This window comes from Schistocerca americana, chromosome 3 (genome assembly GCF_021461395.2).
Source record: "Schistocerca americana isolate TAMUIC-IGC-003095 chromosome 3, iqSchAmer2.1, whole genome shotgun sequence".
Lineage (NCBI taxonomy): Eukaryota > Metazoa > Arthropoda > Insecta > Orthoptera > Acrididae > Schistocerca > Schistocerca americana.
The window spans coordinates 785,449,691-785,471,944 of NC_060121.1; positions in this window are offsets into that span (position 1 = coordinate 785,449,691).

Consider the following 22,254-nt stretch of genomic DNA (forward strand, 5'->3'; position numbering starts at 1 on the left):
CGAAAATTGCATTCAGATCGAACATTAATATATAAGTTTCTTCCCAAGTCTTTTTTAATAAATAATTTTAGTATTTGCTATAGACCGATACAGTTTAAGTGCGTTCAGACTGAGCATCAATACACAAGTTCTCCCCTAGCTTTTTTTTTTGTTTTTTTTTTTTTTGTAAATTATTTTTGTTTTCGCTGTGGTCCGATATAGTTTCTGGTCATGCTTCTTATACGTTACAATGTTGTATTTTTTTCAAAAAAAAAAATGGTTCAAATGGCTCTGAGCACAATGGCACTTAACTTCTGAGGTCATCAGTCCCCTATAATTTTGAACTACTTAAACCTAACTAACCTAAGGACATCACACACATCCATGCCCGAGGTAGGATTCGAACCTGCGACCGTAGCGGTCGCGCGGTTCCAGACTGTAGCGCCTAGAACTGCTCGGCCACCCCGGCCGGCTATTTTTTTTCACCCTTGTCCACATAACACACATTTACAACCTTCACTCAGTTCGTGGAAGCTATTAACACATATTCTATGATGAAACCCTTGTGTTGCATATCTACTCGTTATATGCCTCTGGTTCCAATATTCTCTAGCTGTCATCCAGCATGGCTGGTGTGCTGCAGAATTTAGGGTATACTTCCTTCTTCCTCTCCATGCTGTCAATCAGTTCCTGGCGTCGTCCTGTGGAGTGTAGCCTGTACTGTAAGCTGATGTCCCCTATGAGATAAGGCTCTTCCCTCAGTTCATATGTAAGTCGGGATGGCCCTGTTTCTCCCACCCCTATGATCCGTTTCATGAACATTCTCTTGACTTTTTCTACTCTTTTCATACCGCCCATTTTAACTTTTTCTCGTGCGATATCTATTCCATACGCTATGGCTAGCGCCACTTCCTCTTTAAAGATATCCATAGTTGTGCTTGTCGATAGACTGGTTACGTTCAGGATGTCGTATGAGGCTTTGATGACTGCTGCGTCTCTTTCCTGAATATGCATGCCGAAAGATTTTGCTGTATTTATATTTTCCTACTATTTGCAGTGGTCCATTGTATATACAGTCTTCGTGCGATGTTATTCCACCCATCCTGAAAGTCATTTTCCAATCTTTATAGTGCCTTCTGTACGTTCTCTCTTAATGCTGATCCTGTTATCATGTCATCTGCAAAGAGAATCATTTCTGTTTTTTGAGTCTTACTCTATTATGTTTGTCACTTCTGCTTTATCATTGTTGAACAGCGTTGGACTCATAGTTCTCCTTGGAGAATATCCACCACTATAATTTTGTCTCCTTCATTTATCGTTTCAAAGTAAGATCTGTTTCTTCTGGATCTTTTTCCATTCATTGAAACCTTATTTTTTAATTAAACTGTTTACTACATAAAAAATTCTCCTTGTGAGTCAGTTGTTGTTGTTCATTCTATGATTGAAATGGCTCTGAGCACTGTGGGACTTAACTTCTGAGATTATCGGTCCCCTGTAACTTAGAACTACTTAAACCTGACTAACCTAAGGACATCACACACATCCATGCCCGAGGCAGGATTTGAACCTGCGGCCGTAGCTGTCGCGCGGTTCCAGACTGTAGCGCCTAGAACCACTCCGCCACGCCGGCCGGCGTTCATTCTATGTGTGTGTCCATAGAATGTTAGTCGGTTTTTCTGATCATGACTGTAAATCTGACTGCGTTCGAGTAATTCTTTGGTTGGCCTCTTCGTCCATGTACCATCTCTGTGTGTCGCTCTGACCATTTTACGTTCTATTTTATCTGCCTCTGTGATACCTGATGCCCCGATTGTAGTCTTATATAACGCATAAAGTCCTTCAGCTAGTATAATTTTATTGTAGTGCCTGATTTTGGACTGTCTTGAAATATTACTATTATAGTAATGCACCCATGTCAGTTTGTACGCCTTATGAAGTTTTTCTGTTCTTTCTATGTTGTGTGCATTGGTTGATCGTCCTGTCTGTATATATTCCCCAAGATATCCGTACTTTTCCACTCTGTTCATCTTTCCGTATTTTGTGTACGTACTTTGGTTATTGTTGTTCTTTCTTTCCATGTATTGGTTTTCCTCATGTGATATCTTTAGACCTGTTTTGGCGGATACTTCATGTAAGTATTCCATTGCTTCTTATGGTTCTTGTCTTTGTTGCTGAGTATTGTCAGGTCATCTGCAAATGCCAGGCATTTTATGATAGTCTTGTTTGAACATGTTCTTCTTAATTGAATTCCTTTTACTTTTCCTTCCCATTCATTGGTAATTTTGTCGAAGACCAAGTTGAATAAAAGCGGAGAGAGACATCTTACATATATATAATTTTAGCATTTCATATTCTCCTCTTTGATAATTCTTTCGATGTTCCCTTTTATAAAACAGCGAACTCCCCCTGTTGACCTTCCCCCCCGTTGGCACTGGCAGTGTATTATGGCGCAAAAACCTTGAAATTCTTTGGTTTCAGTGGGGATCGTCTATGTAAATATTGTAACATTAATTTCTTCGATTATCTCCTTTGGTACATAAGGCAGCACATTTTTCACTCCCTCGATGTTCGAATGCGTTGTTAAGTAGCCTGTTTGTATGGTGGCAGCGCTATAGACTGTGTTAATATTGCTGAAAGCGCTCTGCGCCCTAGGCAAGAGAATCTGTGGTTGGACGGACTAGCAGTTAGCGAGTGAATAGAGAAGTGTATGAACATGTTTTTTCTTAATGGAGACTCTGTGTGTAGGACACACAATGTAAAGTGAGATGAAATTTCTTATAAGAAAAGATACAAGGAAAGGTATGATAATGGATGTATGGCTGATAGTGTTTGGGTAGTGCAATTATTGACGACTATAACATTTTTGGAACTGGATGTCACATGAATAAGGTAAAATTTTTTGAATACATTGTATGCTCCTCAACAGAATCTTTCTTTTGCTGACCATATGTGTTCTAGTAGTTAGAGTCTAGTAGTTAGAGTCTCTTTTAATGAGCTGGCAGTTGTTACTGCTTGCTGTAATTGCTGTAGTTCCTGTTAAGATTTTCTGTGAGGTAAGTGACTTATGAAAACGAATGGGGTTTCCACTATCGAGATTCATGATTGAAATGAGTTTAGGCAATCAACAGCGTTGGAGATAGTTTCGTAATTCTTTAATTTCATATTTTTTGGATTTGTATTATTGTTAGGATTTCTTGAAATTCAGAGCTATTCTTTTGTGTTAATTGTTGGAAGTCATGTTTTCAATGTTTGAGTTGTCTTTATTAGGGAAAATTCTGTTGGTCAGTGTTCAATAAAAAAAATAATTAAAGAATTAGTTTCAGTGTTTAAGAACTTATTCGGGCGCGATTCTCTGTTCTTGTTGGTAAGTTTATTGTCTCCCCCTTCGGTGTCCTCTTTGTAACTCCAAAAGTTGTATCTTCTCTCCCGTTTAGTGTCCTCTTTGCATCTCCGACAGCTCTAACTTCTGACTACTATACTTTGAGACCAGAAGTCCGTGCTTTGGGTCTCTTCTAAATAACTGAATGGGAAGCCGATATTGAAAAATATGTAGAAAATACAGTCGTCAACGAACTGTGTTCTACAGTTTTGACGAATACACGCGTAATTGTTAGAAAAATATTTTCTGGCAATTTAAAACTTGTCCCGGGATGGCTAAAGTCGGTATGAGCATTGCCTGCGAAAGGCAGGGTTCCAGGTTTTTGAGCTCCGGCCTGGCACGCCGTTTTAAATTCCACTTAAAGCAATAAATTTATTGGGGAATTGTTGGTTTACAGATATCAGAAATATTTAGTTTATGCTGTAACAGAACGTGCAACTCAGGTTAAATGCTCATTAACAGTTCTACTGAGTTCTTTTACTAATTTTAAGTATCTTGTAGATTGTGCGTCCAGAAAGCCGTTCAGCTTAAATATCTATCGATTATTAATAGTCAGATTTATTGGTTCAAATGGCTCTGAGCACTACGGGACTTAACATCTGAGGTCATCAGTCCCCTAGAACGTATAACTACTTAAACCTAACTAACCTAAGGACATCGCACACATCCATGTCCAAGGCAGGATTCGAACCTGGGACTGTAGCGGTCGCGGGGTTCCAGACTGTAGCGCCTAGAACCTCTCAGACACAGCGGCCGGCCAGTCAGACTTATTAATCATTCTTAGTACTGTGCAGCGGGAGTAGAAGGTCTTATGCATCGTAACCAAGCTTGCCACTTCTTTATTTTAACATTCAGATAAAATAGAAGTAATCTGAATTTTTCCTCTAATAGAACACGCAATTCTCTTTTCTTTCGCTCTCTTCGGTACCTGTAATTAGATTTCGTGTAATTCTGCAAGATAGAAAAGAAGGCTGCTTCTGAAGCCGACACTGTCTGTTAGGTAATCTGGCTAATACTACGTTGAATCCGGAACTACTTCACTGATCTTCTGATAACGAGAGTAAGCGAGAGACCTTTCAGTTGGTCGGCCACCTTTCTAAGTACTGCCTTATGCCGTTTCCCTGAATACCTAACATACGTGACGACAAGATTCCTTTATTGAAGGCCACGGCCAGTGCCTTCCGAGAACCTCAACACGTGTGTGGATACGAACTCCCTTTTTGAATTTTTTAATGTCAAGGAGATATGGAAGAAAATAGAAAAGTGGCTGTTGACATAAGTTTGATGACGTGATATTCGAGAAAGATAACGGTGAGTTTTCAATACTGTGAAAACACTAAGGTTTCCTTCGTGTTGGTGGACTCCAAAGTCTGCTATTCAGCGTCTATGGCTTTCGTTTTTTAAGACAGTGAGAGAGCAGCATTTATTTATTGTTTGGTTTATTGATGTCCTGGTGTATGGGTGTCAACGTTGCTGGGGCCTTGAAGCGAATCGGCGATATCCGTGTCTGCTGATAACAATAGCTCCTATTTTAAAAATCCAACAATGACGGCTGCGGAGAGTGCATCCTGGCGCAACTCGACACACACAGGGCGAGTGCGGCTGCCGCCGAGCTGGCGGGCGGTTAGAACAGCTCTCGCATTTATAAACGTAATTAAAGTTCATTAGCTAATAAACTATTATGACACGCGGTATTGTTTTTCATGTTATTTTGTAAAAAGACGACTTTTACTGACGCTCGTCGCCTACGTAGATGGTTAAGATAAATTTGTGTTCGCCATTTAAGTGTCATCCTTTACTAATCACGGAGATCATTAAGCTTCAACTAATACTGATTAGCGTGGACACGGATATTTCGTAAAAACTGTGACGCTAGCCGCGGTTTTTGGACACAAGGAAAATTACAGCTAAGCGGAAGAGCTACAAATTACACTGACCTCGAACAATATGTCTTTTTTATGTCCTATGGCTGTTTTAACAGATTCACATTATTTCAGCAAACACTTAACGCTACGTACGACAGAAGTCTCTGACGGTTAAATTGATAAGCTATTATATCGTGTTTTGTAGTTAGGATCTCCTAAAACTGCCCAACTTCACCTTTAATGCTTTTATGTAACTCCTCTATCTGATTAAAGAAAGGTTGAGCTATTAGGTACTCTGGATTACAAGGCATCGGACTTCAAAATAATGACAGAACCGGAGGGCAGTCTTACTTACAAGGTACACGAGCCAATTCACTGTTGTTATCTTCAGTCCTGAGACTGGTTTGATGCAGCTCTCCATGCTACTCTATCTTGTGCAAGCTTCTTCATCTCCCAGTACTTACTGCAACCTACATCCTTCTCAATCTGCTTAGTGTATTCATCTCTTGGTCTCCTTCTACAGATTTTTACCCTCCACGCTGCCCTCCAATGCTAAATTTGTGATCCCTTGATGCCTCAGAACATGTCCTACCAACCGGTCCCTTCTTCTTGTCAAGTTGTGCCACAAACTCCTTTCCTCCCCAATTCTATTCAGTATCTCCTCATTACTTATGTGATCTACCCGTCTAATCTTCAGCATTCTTCTGTAGCACCATATTTCGGAAGCTTCTATTCTCTTCTTGTCCAAACTATTTATCGTCCATGTTTCACTTCCATACATGGCTACACTCCATGCAAATACTTTGAGAAACGACTTCCTGACACTTAAATCTATACTCGATGTTAACAAATTTCTCTTCTTCAGAAACGGTTTCCTTGCCATTGCCAGTCTACATTTTATATCCTCTCTACTTTGACCATCATCAGTTATTTTGCTCCCCAAATAGCAAAACTCCTTTACTACTTTAAGTGTCTCATTTCCTACTCTAATTCCCTCAGCATCACCCGACTTAATTCGACTACATTCCATTATCCTCGTTTTGCTTTTGTTGATGTTCATCTTATATCCTCCTTTCAAGACACTGTCCATTCCGTTCAACTGCTCCTCCAAGTTCTTTGCTGTCTCTGACAGAATTACAATGTCATCGGCGAACCTCAACGTTTTTATTTCTTCTCCATGGACTTTAATACCTACTCCGAATTTTTCTTTTGTTTCCTTTACTGGTTGCTCAATATACAAATTGAATAACATCGGGGATAGGCTACAACCCTGTCTCACTCCCTTCCCAACCACTGCTTCCCTTTCATGACCCTCGACTCTTATAACTGCCATCTGGTTTCTGTACAAATTGTAAATAGCCTTTCGTTCCCTGTATTTTACCCCTGGCACCTTTAGAATCTGAAAGAGAGTATTCCAGTCAACATTGTCAAAAGCTTTCTCTAAGTCTACAAATGCTAGAAACGTAGGTTTGCCCTTCCTTAATCTAGCTTCTAAGATAAGTCGTAGAGTCAGTATTGCCTCACGTGTTCCAACATTTCTACGGAATCCAAACTGATCTTCGCCGAGGTCGGCTTCTACCAGTTTTTCCATTCGCCTGTAAAGAATTTGCGTTAGTATTTTGCAGTTGTGACTTATTAAACTGACAGTTCGGTAATTTTCACATCTGTCAACACCTGCTTTCTTTGGGATTGGAATTATTATATTCTTCTTGAAGTCTGAGGGTATTTCGCCTGTCTCATACATCTTGCTCTCCAGATGGTAGAGTTTTGTCAGGACTGGCTCTCCCAAGGCCGTCAGTAGTTCCAATGGAATGTTGTCTACTCAAGGGACCTTGTTTCGACTCAGGTCTTTCAGTCCTCTGTCAAACTCTTCACGTAGTATCGTATCTCCCATTTCATCTTCATCTACATCCTCTTCCATTTCCATAATATTGTCCTCAAGTACATCGCCCTTGTATAGACCCTCTATATACTCCTTCCGCCTTTCTGCTTTCCCTTCTTTGCTTAGAACTGGGTTTCCATCTGAGCTCTTGATATTCATACAAGTGGCTCTCTTTTCTCCAAAGGTCTCTTTAATTTTCCTGTAGGCAGTATCTATCTTACCCCTAGTGATATAAGCCTCTCCTTACATTTGTCCTCTAACCATCCCTGCTTAGCTCTTTTGCACTTCCTGTCGATCCCATTTTTGAGACGTTTGTATTCCTTTTTGCTTGCTTCATTTACTGCATTTTGATATTTTCTCCTTTCATCAATTAAATTCAATATTTCTTCTGTTACCCAAGGATTTCTACTAGACCTCGTCTTTTTACCTACTTGAACCTCTGCTGCCTTCACTACTTCATCCCTCAGAGCTACCCATTCTTCTTGTACTGTATTTCTTTCACCAATTCCTGTCAATTGTTCCCTTATGCTCTCCCTGAAACTCTGTACAACCTCTGGTTTAGTCAGTTTATCCAGATTCCATCTCCCTAAATTCCCACCTTTTTGCAGTTTCTTCAGATTTAATCTACAGTTCATAACCAATAGATTGTGGTCAGAGTCCACATCTGCCCGTGGAAATGTCTTACAATTTAAAACCTGGCTCCTTAATCTCTGTCTTACCATTATATAATCTATCTGATACCTTCTAGTATCTCCAGGATTCTTCCATGTATACAACGTTCTTTTATGATTCTTGAACCAAGTGTAACCTATGATTATGTTATGCTCTGTGCAAAATTCTACCAGGCGGCTTCGTCTTTCATTTCTCTCCCCGAATCCATATTCACCCACTATGTTTCCTTCTCTCCCTTTTCCTACTGTCGAATTCCAGTCACCCATGACTATTAAATTTTCGTCTCCCTTCACTACCTGAATAATTTCTTTTATCTCATCATACATTTCATAAATTTCATCATCCTCTGCAGAGCTAGTTGGCATATAAACTTGTATTACTGTAGTAGGCATGGGCTATCTTGGCCACAATAATGCGTTCACTATGCTGTTTGTAGTAGGTTACCCGCACTCCTATTTTTTTATTCATTATTAAACCTACTCCTGCGTTACCCCTATTTGATTTTGTATTTATAACCCTGTATTCACCTAACAAAAAGTTTTGTTCCTCCTGCCACCGAACTTCACTGATTCCCACTATATCTAACTTCAACCTATCCATTTCCCTTTTTAAATTTTCTAACCTACCTGCCCGATTAAGGGATCTGACATTTCACGCTCCGATCCGTAGAACGCCAGTTTTCTTTCTCCTGATAACAACGTCCTCTTGAGTAGTCCCCGCCCGGAGATCCGATTGGGGGACTATTTTACCTCCAGAATATTTTACCCAAGAAGGCGCCATCATCATTTAACCATACAGTAAAGCTGCATGCCCTCGGGAAAAATTACGGCTGTAGTTTCCCTTGCTTTCAGCCGTTCGCAGTACCAATTCACTAAAGTTCCTAATGTGTGCCTACTGACAAGTGCCCTATCTAAACCTCCACTCTTTTCTTTCCATCAGTTCACACAAAAATACTAAAATAAGGACGATAAGGTTTTCATCAGTACTATAGCTTTTAAATACACTCTTGGAAATTGAAATAAGAACACCGTGAATTCATTGTCCCAGGAAGGGGAAACTTTATTGACACATTCCTGGGGTCAGATACATCACATGATCACACTGACAGAACCACAGGCACATAGACACAGGCAACAGAGCATGCACAATGTCGGCACTAGTACAGTGTATATCCACCTTTCGCAGCAATGCAGGCTGCTATTCTCCCATGGAGACGATAGTAGAGATGCTGGATGTAGTCCTGTGGAGCGGCTTGCCATGCCATTTCCACCTGGCACCTCAGTTGGACCAGCGTTCGTGCTGGACGTGCAGACCGCGTGAGACGACGCTTCATCCAGTCCCAAACATGCTCAATGGGGGACAGATCTGGAGATCTTGCTGGCCAGGGTAGTTGACTTACACCTTCTAGAGCACGTTGGGTGGCACGGGATACATGCGGACGTGCAATGTCCTGTTGGAACAGCAAGTTCCCTTGCCGGTCTAGGAATGGTAGAACGATGGGTTCGATGACGGTTTGGATGTACCGTGCACTATTCAGTGTCCCCTCGACGATCACCAGTGGTGTACGGCCAGTGTAGGAGATCGCTCCCCACACCATGATGCCGGGTGTTGGCCCTGTGTGCCTCGCTCGTATGCAGTCCTGATTGTGGCGCTCACCTGCACGGCGCCAAACACGCATACGACCATCATTGGCACCAAGGCAGAAGCGACTCTCATCGCTGAAGACGACACGTCTCCATTCGTCCCTCCATTCACGCCTGTCGCGACGCCACTGGAGGCGGGCTGCACGATGTTGGGGCGTGAGCGGAAGACGGCCTAACGGTGTGCGGGACCGTAGCCCAGCTTCATGGAGACGGTTGCGAATGGTCCTCGCCGATACCCCAGGAGCAACAGTGTCCCTAATTTGCTGGGAAGTGGCGGTGCGGTCCCCTACGGCACTGGGTAGGATCCTACGGTCTTGGCGTGCATCCGTGCGTCGCTGCGGTCCGGTCCCAGGTCGACGGGCACGTGCACCTTCCGCCGACCACTGGCGACAACATCGATGTACTGTGGAGACCTCACGCCCCACGTGTTGAGCAATTCGGCGGTACGTCCACCCGGCCTCCCGCATGCCCACTATACGCCCTCGCTCAAAGTCCGTCAACTGCACATACGGTTCACGTTCACGCTGTCGCGGCATGCTACCAGTGTTAAAGACTGCGATGGAGCTCCGTATGCGACGGCAAACTGGCTGACACTGACGGCGGCGGTGCACAAATGCTGCGCAGCTAGCGCCATTCGACGGCCAACACCGCGGTTCCTGGTGTGTCCGCTGTGCCGTGCGTGTGATCATTGCTTGTACGGCCCTCTCGCAGTGTCCGGAGCAAGTATGGTGGGTCTGACACACCGGTGTCAATGTGTTCTTTTTTCCATTTCCAGGAGTGTAAATGCTGCGGTTCATTGTTCTTTACGCACCAGCAATATGCCCCTACTTGGACTAAGCACACTCGTTCGATAGTTACAATCACTCTATTTTCACAGTTCTGTTTGAGTTTTCCACTGCTGTCGGAACCTTTCGATCGCCTATTAATTATGTATGCTTCCTTCCGTTTCAAAAGTAAGCTCGTTCTTCAAATTGTGCAGTTTTATACACGATCTCTCACAGCGCCCAGACCTGCGAACTGAGCCAAAGAAACTGGTACACCTGCCAAACATCGTGTAGGGCCCCTGCGAGCACGCAGAAGTGCCGCAACACGACGTAGCGTGGACTCGACTAATGTCTGAAGTAGTGCTGGAGGGAACTGGCACCATGAATCCTGCATAGCTGTCCGCAAGTCCGTAAGAGTACGAGGGGGTGGAGATCTCTTCTGAACAACACGTTGCAAGGCATCCAAGATATGCTCAATAATGTTCATGTTTGGGGAGTTTGGTGGGCAGCGGAGGTGTTTAACCCAAACTTAGAAGAGTGTTCCTGGAGCCACTCTGTAGCAATTCTGGACGTGCGGGGTGTCGCATTCTTCTGATGGAATTGCCCAAGTCAGTCGGAATGCAAAATGGACATGAATGGATGCAGGTGATCAGACAGGATGCTTACGTACGTGTCACCTGTCAGAGTCGTATCTAGACGTATCAGGTGTCCCATATCACTCCAACTGCACACGCCCCATACCATTACAGAACCTCCACCAGCTTGAAAAGTCCCCTGCTGACATGCAGGCTCCCTGGATTCATGAGGTTGTCTTTATACCCGTACAGGGAATCCGGTCGATGCAATCTCAAACGTGACTCGCCCGATCAGGAAACATGACTATCAAAAGTCCAACGTCGGTGTTGATGGACCCAGGCCTAACGTAAAGCTTCGTGTCGTGCTGTTATCAAGGGTACACGAGCGTACCTTCTGCTCCGAAAGCCCTTATCGGTGATGTTTCGTTGAATGGTTCGTACGCTCCTGACACTTGTTGATGGCCCAGCACTGAAATCTACAGCAATTTGCGAAGGGCTGCACTTCTGTCACGTTGAACGATTCTCTTCAGTCGTCGCTGGTGCCGTTCGTGCAGGATCTTTTTGCGGCCGCAGCGATGTTGGAGATTTGGCTCTGAGCGCTATGGGACTTAACATCTGTGGTCATCAGTCACCTAGAACGTAGAACTACTTAAACCTAACTAACCTAAGGACATCAGACACATCCATGCCCGAGGCAGGATTCGAACCTGCGATCGTAGTCTTGCTACCAACGTCCTTGCTTATTTGTTGGATGCAATCCAGTCTACGCCTCCCCCTACCGTTTTTACCGTCTGGAGGTCGCTCTAGTACCATGAAGGTTATTCCCTGATGCCTTAACACTTGTCGTATCATCCAGTCACTTCTTCTTCTCAGTGTTGTCCCTGTGTTCCTTTCTCCCCCCATTCTGTGAAGAAACTCCTCATTTTATATCATATCAATCCACCCAATTATTCACATTCTTCAGTAGCACCACATCTCAAACTCCGAACGTCTATTCTCAGAAATCTGTTTCTAAAATTGGGGCTATATGATACTAGCTGATTTCCTTTGGACAGGAATGCCCTCTTTACCTGTGCTAATCTGCTTTTTATGTCCCCCTTGCTCCGTCTGCAATGGATTATTTTGCTTTAAGGGTAGCAGAATTCCTTAACTTCGTGTCTCTCGTGACCACCGGTTTTGATGTTAAGCTTCTCGTTGTCATGTCTGCAACGTCTCATTACCTTCGCCTTCCTCCACCATATTCTGTAGTCATTAGACTGTTCATTCCGTTCAACACATTCTGTGATTCTTCTTCATCTTCACTGAGGACAGCAATGTCACCAGCGAATGTTTCACCCCGAATTTTAATGCCACGTTACAAGTATTAGTTTTTCCTCGAATATATTTCACGTTCGCTCGAGCAACCAGGACCAGCCCTGCAGGCTTGTTCAGGCTAGATGGACTAATTATTCGCGCCAAATATGGAAAGCGCTAAACCGCGTCCTGCTTGTAGAATGGAGCATCGCAGTGACTAAGTCTACTCCTGTGGAGCGAAGGTCAGTAAGGGTAGGTTCCATTTCTCAAGAATTGATTTCATCCGTCATAACCGATGTTTTATGAAAGCCTGCAACTGTGTCATTTACGATTTGAGTAGTGAAAATTGCACCAGCGACTTATCGTTTCTTGCCTAGCACAGCGCGTTTCGAGCGTTCCTTTTTCAACTGCATTTATTTATGTGAATATTTTTCGTGGTATTTGCAAGTGTAGCTTTCTGCTGCACTTGCACTTAGATGGCTTTTTGAGGTTATACAGCAATCGAAAAATTGGACGAAATGAATCTTGGAGTGTTTTTATATGGTAATGTTGGAAATGGTGTTTTTGTTTATAGACTTGCTTCCTACATTATAAAGAATGTCACAAACACAAAAATCATTAGTTACGCTGTTTGTTTTTGCAATCGAAACATGCTAAAAAGATATTGCGTCACTATGGTTTCACAAAGAGTTTATACCTTTTTTTTTTTTTTTTTTTTTTTTTTTTTTTTTTTTTTTTTTTTTTTTTTTTTTAAGGAAGGTTCCTGGATGCTGAATATTTTCTGTTCTAGGTGGTGTATGAAAATGTCTGTCGTGCCAGAGACAAGCTGAGATGGCAAAATCCTATGACACCTCCTAATATTTTGTTGGACCTCCTTTTGTGCGGCGCAGCGCAGCAACTCGACGTGGCATGGACTCAACAAACCAATGGAAGCCCCCTGTAGAAATACTGCACCACGCTGCCTCTACAGCCGTCCACAATTGCGAAACTGTTGACGATGCAGGCTGTTGTATACGAACTGACCTCACCATAACGTCCCACATATGTTTCCAGAACGTTCTTCAAACCAATTGCGAACGCTTGTGACCCGGTGACGTGGCGCATTGAAATTCATAAAAATTCCACCGTTTTTTGGAACATGAAATGCTTGTACGGCTGAAAATGGCCTCCAAGTACCTGAACATAACTATTTCCAGTGAATGATCGGCTCAGTTCGACCAGAGCACCCGGTCCATTCCGTGTAAACACAGCCCACACCACTATGGAGCCACCAGCAGCTTGCGCAGTGCCATGTTGACGTTTGGGTCCATGGCTTTGCGGGGTCTGCTCCATAGTCGAACCTCACCATCACTTTTTACCAACTGAAATCTGGACTCATCTGATCAGGCCACAGTTTACCAGTCGTCAAGGATCCAACCGATATGGTCTTGAGCCCAGGAGAAGCGCTGCAGGCGATGTCGTGCTTTTAGCAGAGGTACTCGCGTCGGTCGGCCGCTGCCTTGGACCTCTAACGCCGAATTTCGCCGCATTGTCCTAACGGATACGTTCTTCGTGCGATCCACACTGATTCCTACGGTTATTTCACGCCGTGTTGCTTGCTTAATAGCATTGACAACTATAAGCAAACGCTGCTACTCTTCTTCGTTAAGCGAAGGCCGTCGGCCACTGCGTTGTCCGTGGTGAGAGGTAAAGCCTGAAATTTGATATTCTCGGGACCCTCTTTGCACTATGAATCTCATAATATTGAATTCCCTAACTATTTCGGAAACTGAATGTCCCATGCGTCTAACTCCAACTACAATTCCGCGTTCAAACTCTGTTGATGCCCGTCTTGCGCCATAATCACATCGGAAACCATTTCACACGAATCACCTGAGTATAAATGTTAGCTCCGCCAATGCACTGCCCTTTTGCACCTTGTGAACACGATACTGCCGCCATCTGTATACTGTATGTGCATATCACTCTCCCACGACTTTTATCACCTCAGTGTAGATGAAGCCATGGCCAACCCATCTCGTTGTTGATAGACATTACCACTGAATACAAAGTATTTGTGGTTGTGAATTATAAAGTTTACTTTTACAACTATTGACAACTGAAAAATCGATTACATTTTATATGTATGAGGAAAATTATGTATTTATGAAAATTACAACAGTTGTCATAAGCAGGAAAAACATTCGAAAACCTTAAATGATTCACTATCTAGTTTATAATTGACGGTTTTTTCTCCTTGCTTTTTGTGGTGTCCAAAAATCTCAAGCTTCTCCATTAAAACCATTGTATGTAATTTTGGATGTGGTAGAGTATCTGAAGATCTTCTATGTTTTCGAAAGGGTGTCCTACGTTTTTTATGTGTGTTGCTATTGTTGATTTTAAATTGGTTAAGTGTGTAACAGTTGTATTCAGTAGATCTAATTTGAAAGTTCCAGCCAGTTTGTACTATGTAGCAACTTGAGGAAGTTAACATGTGATTTTGTGTATTCCTGAGTCTGAAAATATATCTTCCTTATTGTTTAAGGTGTGGAATAATTTCTGTTGTACTTTATTGTTTGTGAGAAAGCTACTTTCACTTTACGTGACCTAAGTAGGCTTGCAGTTTTTTTGAGAAATGTTACATAGTTGACTGTATTATTCGTTCTTTCTAAAGAGCCAGCATTTTTTTTCTTTCTTGTTATTTGTTTCTGCAAATTGTCTATCGTTGAGATGTGGTTGTCACGTCCCCTGCAATTTGCTTAATGGTGTCTGATTCTTTCTCCCTGTTCTCTTTATCCATTGAGATTTTGTTTGCTTTGTGTGGCGTCGTATTGTATGCAGCTTTATCACATACATCTTTGTGACATAATATGGCAACACCGTGTTGTTGGAAGTTTTCTTTTTTCTGTATATTTTTAAATTGTGTCCGTTGTTTTGATTTTATATCCTCAAATCTTAAAATCAATGCTGTTTCGTCTGTGAAATTTTTTTTTATTCATTATTAAACAAATTTATGATGTTATTGTTGTCATCTTTCATTAAAATTAAGGTATCATCTTTCGTAGTACAGTATGATTTTTAAGCAGGGTACCTGGCTGCTGAATTTTTCTGTTCCAGGTGGACTATGAAATGTCTGCTGTTGTGCCAGATATGAATGAGACCATCTGGTTGTTGATAAACATTAAAGCTGCGTACAAAGCAACTGCAGTTGAGGATTATTTCTAATAACTCTATAAATTCAATAATTTCAGATTGTGAACACCTTTTGCGCTTTAGTAAGTTGTTCTTTACTATTGCAGAGGCTTCATTAACAGGTATATTCAAATATACAGGTTTGTGATGTCACCATCTATACACATCAAAAAAGTTTTGCATCACCCCCGTTCCCAGAACTCCTGAAGATCGACGTTGGCTGTGGATATCGTATCACAGACACAGCCCCTTTGACTATTCAGAGACGTCACTAAACCCACCCAGAGATGCAAACAACCATGCATGGGCAGCGCCTATTAGACGGAGGGGGTCCGACAGCCGATCAGTTCCAGTCATTCCATCAGGAAGGAGGTACACGGATCGTGTTGTCTGTAGTTCAGCCATGCCTGGACGGTCAATACCGCGGTTCGATCGCGTCAGCATTGTTACTTCGTGCCAGGAAGGGCTCTCACGAACGGAAGTGTCCAGGCGTCTCTAGTGAACCAATGCGATGTAGTTCGGACATGGAGGAAATACACAGAGAGACAGGAACTGTCGATGACATGCCTCGCTCAAGCCGCCCAAGGGCTACTACTGCAGTGGATGACCGCTACCTACGGATTATGGCTCGGAGGAACCCTGACAGCAATGCCACCATGTTGAATAATGCTTTTCGTGCAGCCACAGGACGTCGTGTTACGACTGAAACTGTACACAATAGGCTGCATAATGTGCAACTTACTCTCGACGTCCATGGCGAGGTCCATCTTTCCAACCTTAAACGGGTACAGATGGACCCAACAACATGCCGAATGGACTGCTCAGGATTGGCATCACGTTCTCTTCGCCGATGAGTGTCGCATATGGCTTCAACCAGACAATTATCGAAGACGTATTTGGTGGCAACCTGGCCAGGCTGAACGCCTTAGACTCACTGTCCAGCGAGTGGAGAAAGGTGGAGGTTCCCTGGTGTTTTGGAGTGGCATTATATGAGGTCGACGTACGCCGCTGGTGGTCAAGGAAGGCGCCATAACGGCTGTACGATACGTGAATACCATCCTGGGACCGATAGTGCAACCATATCCCTAGCATATTAGCGAGGCATTAGTCTTCGTGGACGACAATTCGCGCCCCCATTGTGCACATCTTGTGAATGACATTCGTCAAAATGGTGCAAATGGCTGTGAGTACTATGAGACTTAACATCTGAGGTCATCAGTCCCCTAGAACTTAGAACTACTTAAACCTTGGTAAATGATGACAGCCAAAGCAGTTGCAGGATAAAGATTTATTAAAATTCTTGACCACGGTTTCGGTGTATCTAAATATATCTTCATCAGAAGTAAAATACACTAAAATCACATCCTGCAATGGAGATTCATAAAACAATTCTGCCAAAGGCGCCGTCAGTAGTATTCTGCCTATTTACATATCTCTGTATCTGAATACGCATGCTGTAAGTAGGTTGTTTAGCTTTTGATATTGGTAACGCCACGTAGCGCTCTGTATGAAAATCACTGGCTGTGCTGTGTGCGGTCTGTGGCTGGTTTGCATTGTTGTTTGCTATTGTGGTGTTGGGCAGCTGGATGTTAACAGCGCGTAGCGTTGCGCAGTTGTAGGTGAGCCGCCAGCGGTGGTGGATGTGGGGAGTGAGATGGCGAAGTTTTGAGAGCGAATGATGTGGACAGAGACAGTAAATTCGTAAGACTGGATGTCATGAACTGATATATATATTATGACTTTTGAACACTATTAAGGTAAATACATTGTTTGTTGTCTATCAAAATCTTTCATTTGCTAACTATGCCTGTCAGTAGTTAGTGCCTTCCGTAATTAGAATCATTTATTTAGCTGGCAGTAGTGGCGCTACCTGTATTGCAGTAGTTCGAGTAACGAAGATTTTTGTGAGGTAAGTGATTCATGAAAGGTACAGGTTATTGTTAGTCAGGGCCATTCTTTTGTAGTGATTTTTGGAAGTCAGATTGCGTTGCGCTAAAAATATTGTGTGTCACTTTAGTGAATGTCTGAGTACGTTCAGTTTTGCTCAGCTGTTTGAAAATCAAATAACGTAGGGGTTTATCAGCACAGTAATCCATTAATTTTTCTAAGGGGACGTTTCAATGCCTCTACCAGAGTCTTTGGCGCTTCAGTGTATATTCTGTCGTGTTATTTATGTAAATGAGCCAGATAGCGATGACCATTTGTGCCAAAACAGTCTCACTTATTTGACGTGTGTTACAATTGCTGCCATATTAGAAAGTACAATTGCGTTTTATCTAGCAGACAGTGCTAAATATACGTAATGAAATCGAGAAACCATTCTTTTGTAGGGAATTTTGAAAGTCAGATTGCGTTGCGCTAACAAAATATTGTGTGTCAGTTTAAGGACAGTCGTGTATAATTGTTCAAAGGGGACGTTTCATATGTCGACCCTTAGCCGAGGATACCTCACTGGAATCTTCTGATCTTTTTTCTTGTAGTTTGTGTAATTAGTGTAGATTTTGTTTATTGATAGCGCGTAATCATAGAGACAATTTCCTTTGTAGTTGTAGTTTTTCATTGTTGTACAGTAAAACAGTTGTGGCATGCATGTAGATTTGCAGCAAGTTTTTCGCAGCTACGCTTGCAATTTTCAGTGCTATGTTAATGTGTTCTCTTATTTTTGCTCTTCAAATTGTGTTTTTCTGTGTTGTCGTGTGAAATACTGTGACAATAATGGCGTGTGAAAAACATAATACTAGGCTCCAAAGTAAACTGAGAAATGACAGTGAAGACGAAAGCAGTGTGTTAGCGCCGCAGAGTAATGAATTAACTAATGTTCAAAGTAGTAATTTGGTAATTGCGCATAGGGAAATGGAGCGGGCGCCAAACAATGGTGTAGACAGTGAAACAGGTAGTGAACAGGGAAGCGTTATCGATCGATTGGTCGGCAACAGCTCGCCTCAGGAATAGGGAATGACAGAACACAATATTGCAAATACTGCAGACTCAGGTTTTGGGTTCTCACCGTTTTCTCAAATGAGTCAAGACACATTTTCCGCTTGTCAAAATGTGAATATTGCCGGTGCAACTTCACTGCCGAAAACCACTGAGGAACATGTTTCAGACACCAGTGCATTGTTATTACAATTAATGCAACAAATGGGACAAAAGCTTGAAAAGTTAGACACAATGGAACAACACCAGAGACAAACACAGCAACAGTTAGACACAGTGGAACAAAATCTCAAAAAGTTAGACACAGTGGAACAAAATCTTAAAAAGTTAGACACAGTGGAACAAAATCTTAAAAAGTTAGACACAATGGAACAACACGAGAGACAAACACAGCAACAGTTAGACGCAATGGAACAAAATCTTCAAAAGTTAGACACCACACTTGAACAAACACGCGAAGATTTAACTACTGAGTTACATAACATTGAATCGAAATGTCAAAAAGTCTGTAATGACGTAAAAACACAAATTTGTGAGCATTTTCAACCTATTTTTTCGCGGCATGAAAATGCATTACAGAATCACGAAGCAGCCATAAAGGAACTGCAAACCATTGTTCATGAAAATCATGAGACCTTGTGGGCTAAAATTGACTCAGTTGCATTTACCGATTCGGTTACGCAACTTGCAAGAACTCAGGAAAACTTAAAGGACACAGTAGATACCCTGAAAATTGGTTCAGAAAGACACATGGAGGAAATAAGTACACTATCGGAGAAAGTAGCCGAACTTTCGGATCAGGTCACCAACTTATCTACAAAGGTAGATGATGATCTGAATGACACAAGACCCGTAGCCTTCACTGACACAGAAGAGTATGAACAAATAAGAAAATTCAAACAAAATCAAAATCAAATCAATACACAGTACAAAAGAGAAATCCGGGAAGTACAAGATCAGTTGGCACAAGTAGTACAAGAATTACGTATTTCAGAGGACACTCGCGCCCCAACACGGGAAGAGGGACATAGAAATACGGAACAGCCACAAAATAATAACACAGGGCATTTCGGAAGTTATGAAAGAAATTGGCAATGTGCACCGAATTTTGAGATGGAACGGCCGACACGACCTAACAATGACCAATATGCGACTCGCCGACATGATGATTTTGACTATAAGCTGTTCATGACTACACGTAAATTCAAAACATTTAAAAATTCTGGCAACGACATTCATCCACAAGCATGGCTCCATCAATTCTCGCATTGTTTTCCTCCCAACTGGTCGTTAGAACACAGATTAGAATTTATGTGTGGCTACTTAGAGAATGAACCAGCTGTAAGAATGCGGTCGGTCATTCACGATTGCCACAGTGAAGGAGAGTTTTACCATGCCTTCCTCCCAGCATATTGGTCTCAGGCCACACAAGACCGAGTAAAACAAAGCATCATAATGATGAAACGTTTCGAACAATCTGAATTTTCCAGTCTTATGAAATATTTTGAAGACATGTTGCACAAGAATCAGTACTTGTCAAACCCATACAGCCCCTCAGAACTTATCCGCATTTGCTTAATCAAATTGCCTGAACATTTACGACACATTATTTTGGCAGGACGTTGCAAAGACGACATTGAAGCTTTTCAGGGACTGTTACAAGAACTGGAAATTGACACTGACAATCGCGGAATGCGGAAACAGGAACACAACAATTACAGGTCACATCCGTCACAATTCCTCGATAATAACTGGACGCGACAAGGCTATTCTCACAACACAAATCGTGACCAAAACAGACACCACCCGTATGACAACCGTTGGCAGAGTAGTAATAATTACAGGGAAAGATCACCTCTCCGTGGTAATGACTATCACAGAGACAATCAGAGAAACAGATAATATGGGAACCAAAATAAATACTATCAAGGGAGACAGAATAACTTTAGACGCAATGGATCAGCGCGCAGTTACGATTCAAGGAGAAATTCTCCACCATGTGATCGACAAGAAAGAAACAATGGAATCTACCGACATGACGACAGACGATATGATCGTAACGACAGACCTGAATTGCATCAGAACTGGCGGGATTCAAACAGAGCAGGGGCCTCTCGTCACGGTGAATTTGTAGAAGTTAGGTCTCCTAATCCCAATAACAGCGCGCGCCAACAAAGAGACAGACAATGACTAGCGCCGCAGGCACCCACGTGCGCCGGCTGGCTCAGAGAAAAATAACATAGACGCTAACCTTGAGAAAAATTCCAGTATTCTTTGCCGACGTATACCGCATGACAATTGCATTCAAGTTCAAACTCTGAGTACTATGAAGAGTAAAGGTTTACACCAGGTTTCACATGTAAAACCGTTTGTTGAAAGATAATCTACTTTTTAACTTTGTCTTTGCCATAAAACTTTTTCACTTCACATTTCTAGTATGCTTTGTCAGACTTAAGAATCTGTTAACATACAACAATGTTTGAAGTTAAATATCCAATCAAGAACCAAGAGAACTTATTTAAACAGAAATGACGAATGCATTGTTATAGTGAACAGACGACACAGTGTTGTATTTGTACATTCTTGCTTGTTAGTTGCACGATTACGTAACGACTATAAGGCTTACATACTTAGAACATTTACCAGTACTGCTAATGAGATTTTAATGCAACATTTTGGTTTACTTGAAAATATATTCTGGATTTAAAGTACTTTCTGTGAGATACCAGATGACACAGTGGTTAGTTTATGTGACAGCTACACGATTTTATCACGACGCTACTAATGAGTGACAATATACAATGTTGCTTTTGCGGTGTTTCTGTTTTATATCTGCACAGTTTTTCTGTTTTATTCTGGAAAGTAAAACATGTTTTAGTAGTAACTTTTGCAGTATAGCTACAATGAGACAGGGTTTTCCGTAGCACAACAATACGTTACATCACAGTACGTTCTTCACCACAACAATAAGCGTAATAACTAAGATATCTATACGCAAAGCATTTCACTTTCGTTTATCATGAGGTAAGTACATTGTCTTCAGCAGAACTTAGCTTTCGGAGGACGATAACTACGACACTTCCACAGAGACTATCTTACAGCAAGACGCATATTTAGCGCTACAGGACACGTATTTGAGTGATTAATTTTGTACTTAAAACATTTATTTTTAAAGATTTTTGAATTACAAAGAAAGTTTTCCGTGATAGATTTCATTCCATTGCTGTAATCTGTAACACCTGAGGGTATAATTATAATAATCCTCAGGGGGGTACACGCTTACTTTGTGTACCATGTGTTTGGCAAACACAAGGAGCCCTAGCTAATATGGTATTTGCTTATACAAATTTACACATCGGTACCATATTTCTCTAACACACAAATTACACAGCTATCTGATCATTTAACTGAGAGATAAACATTTTTTTTACTACATCAGTGACAGATGTTTACGCAATTACACAGTTGGATAACTTCACACTTATAAAATTGTATTTTGTCTGTACTTTGTAAACTGTTCATATTTTTTTCGGAACCATTGTGATACTATGAGAGTTTTGAATGATGTATTTGGTATGGATTCATGATTTTTAAAGTACGTTTGAAGCAGATGACACTTTTGACATGAGCAGAGAATTTTTTTAATTATTGGAGGAAGCTACGACGATTTTGAGATTTGACTGAGGTGTTATGATGTTATTTTTACGACGACGATGTGTATTATGCTGCTGAGGTATGTTTATGATTAATAGGCTGAGGCTATATGAGTTATTTGATTATGCTTCATATTTATAATGACGAAATATTGACGAGTGTCGATGGATACGTATATGTGTAATAAGGTAAGGAGTAATGAATAGTGGGTAGGGACTCTTGACTTGTGAAAAAGGATGTTGGAAACCAAGAATCGTACTTTAAGAGTTATGAAATGTGTGTAAATGCGTGAATGTATCACAATGCCGGCGAAAATTTTTTGGACAACGTTATATTCATAGGATTTTCTTTCTACAGATTTGCAATGCTAATTCTTGACCTGTGAAATATTTTTATGTGAGACTGTCACTGTAGCGGATACTGGTGTCGTAAATATTTCC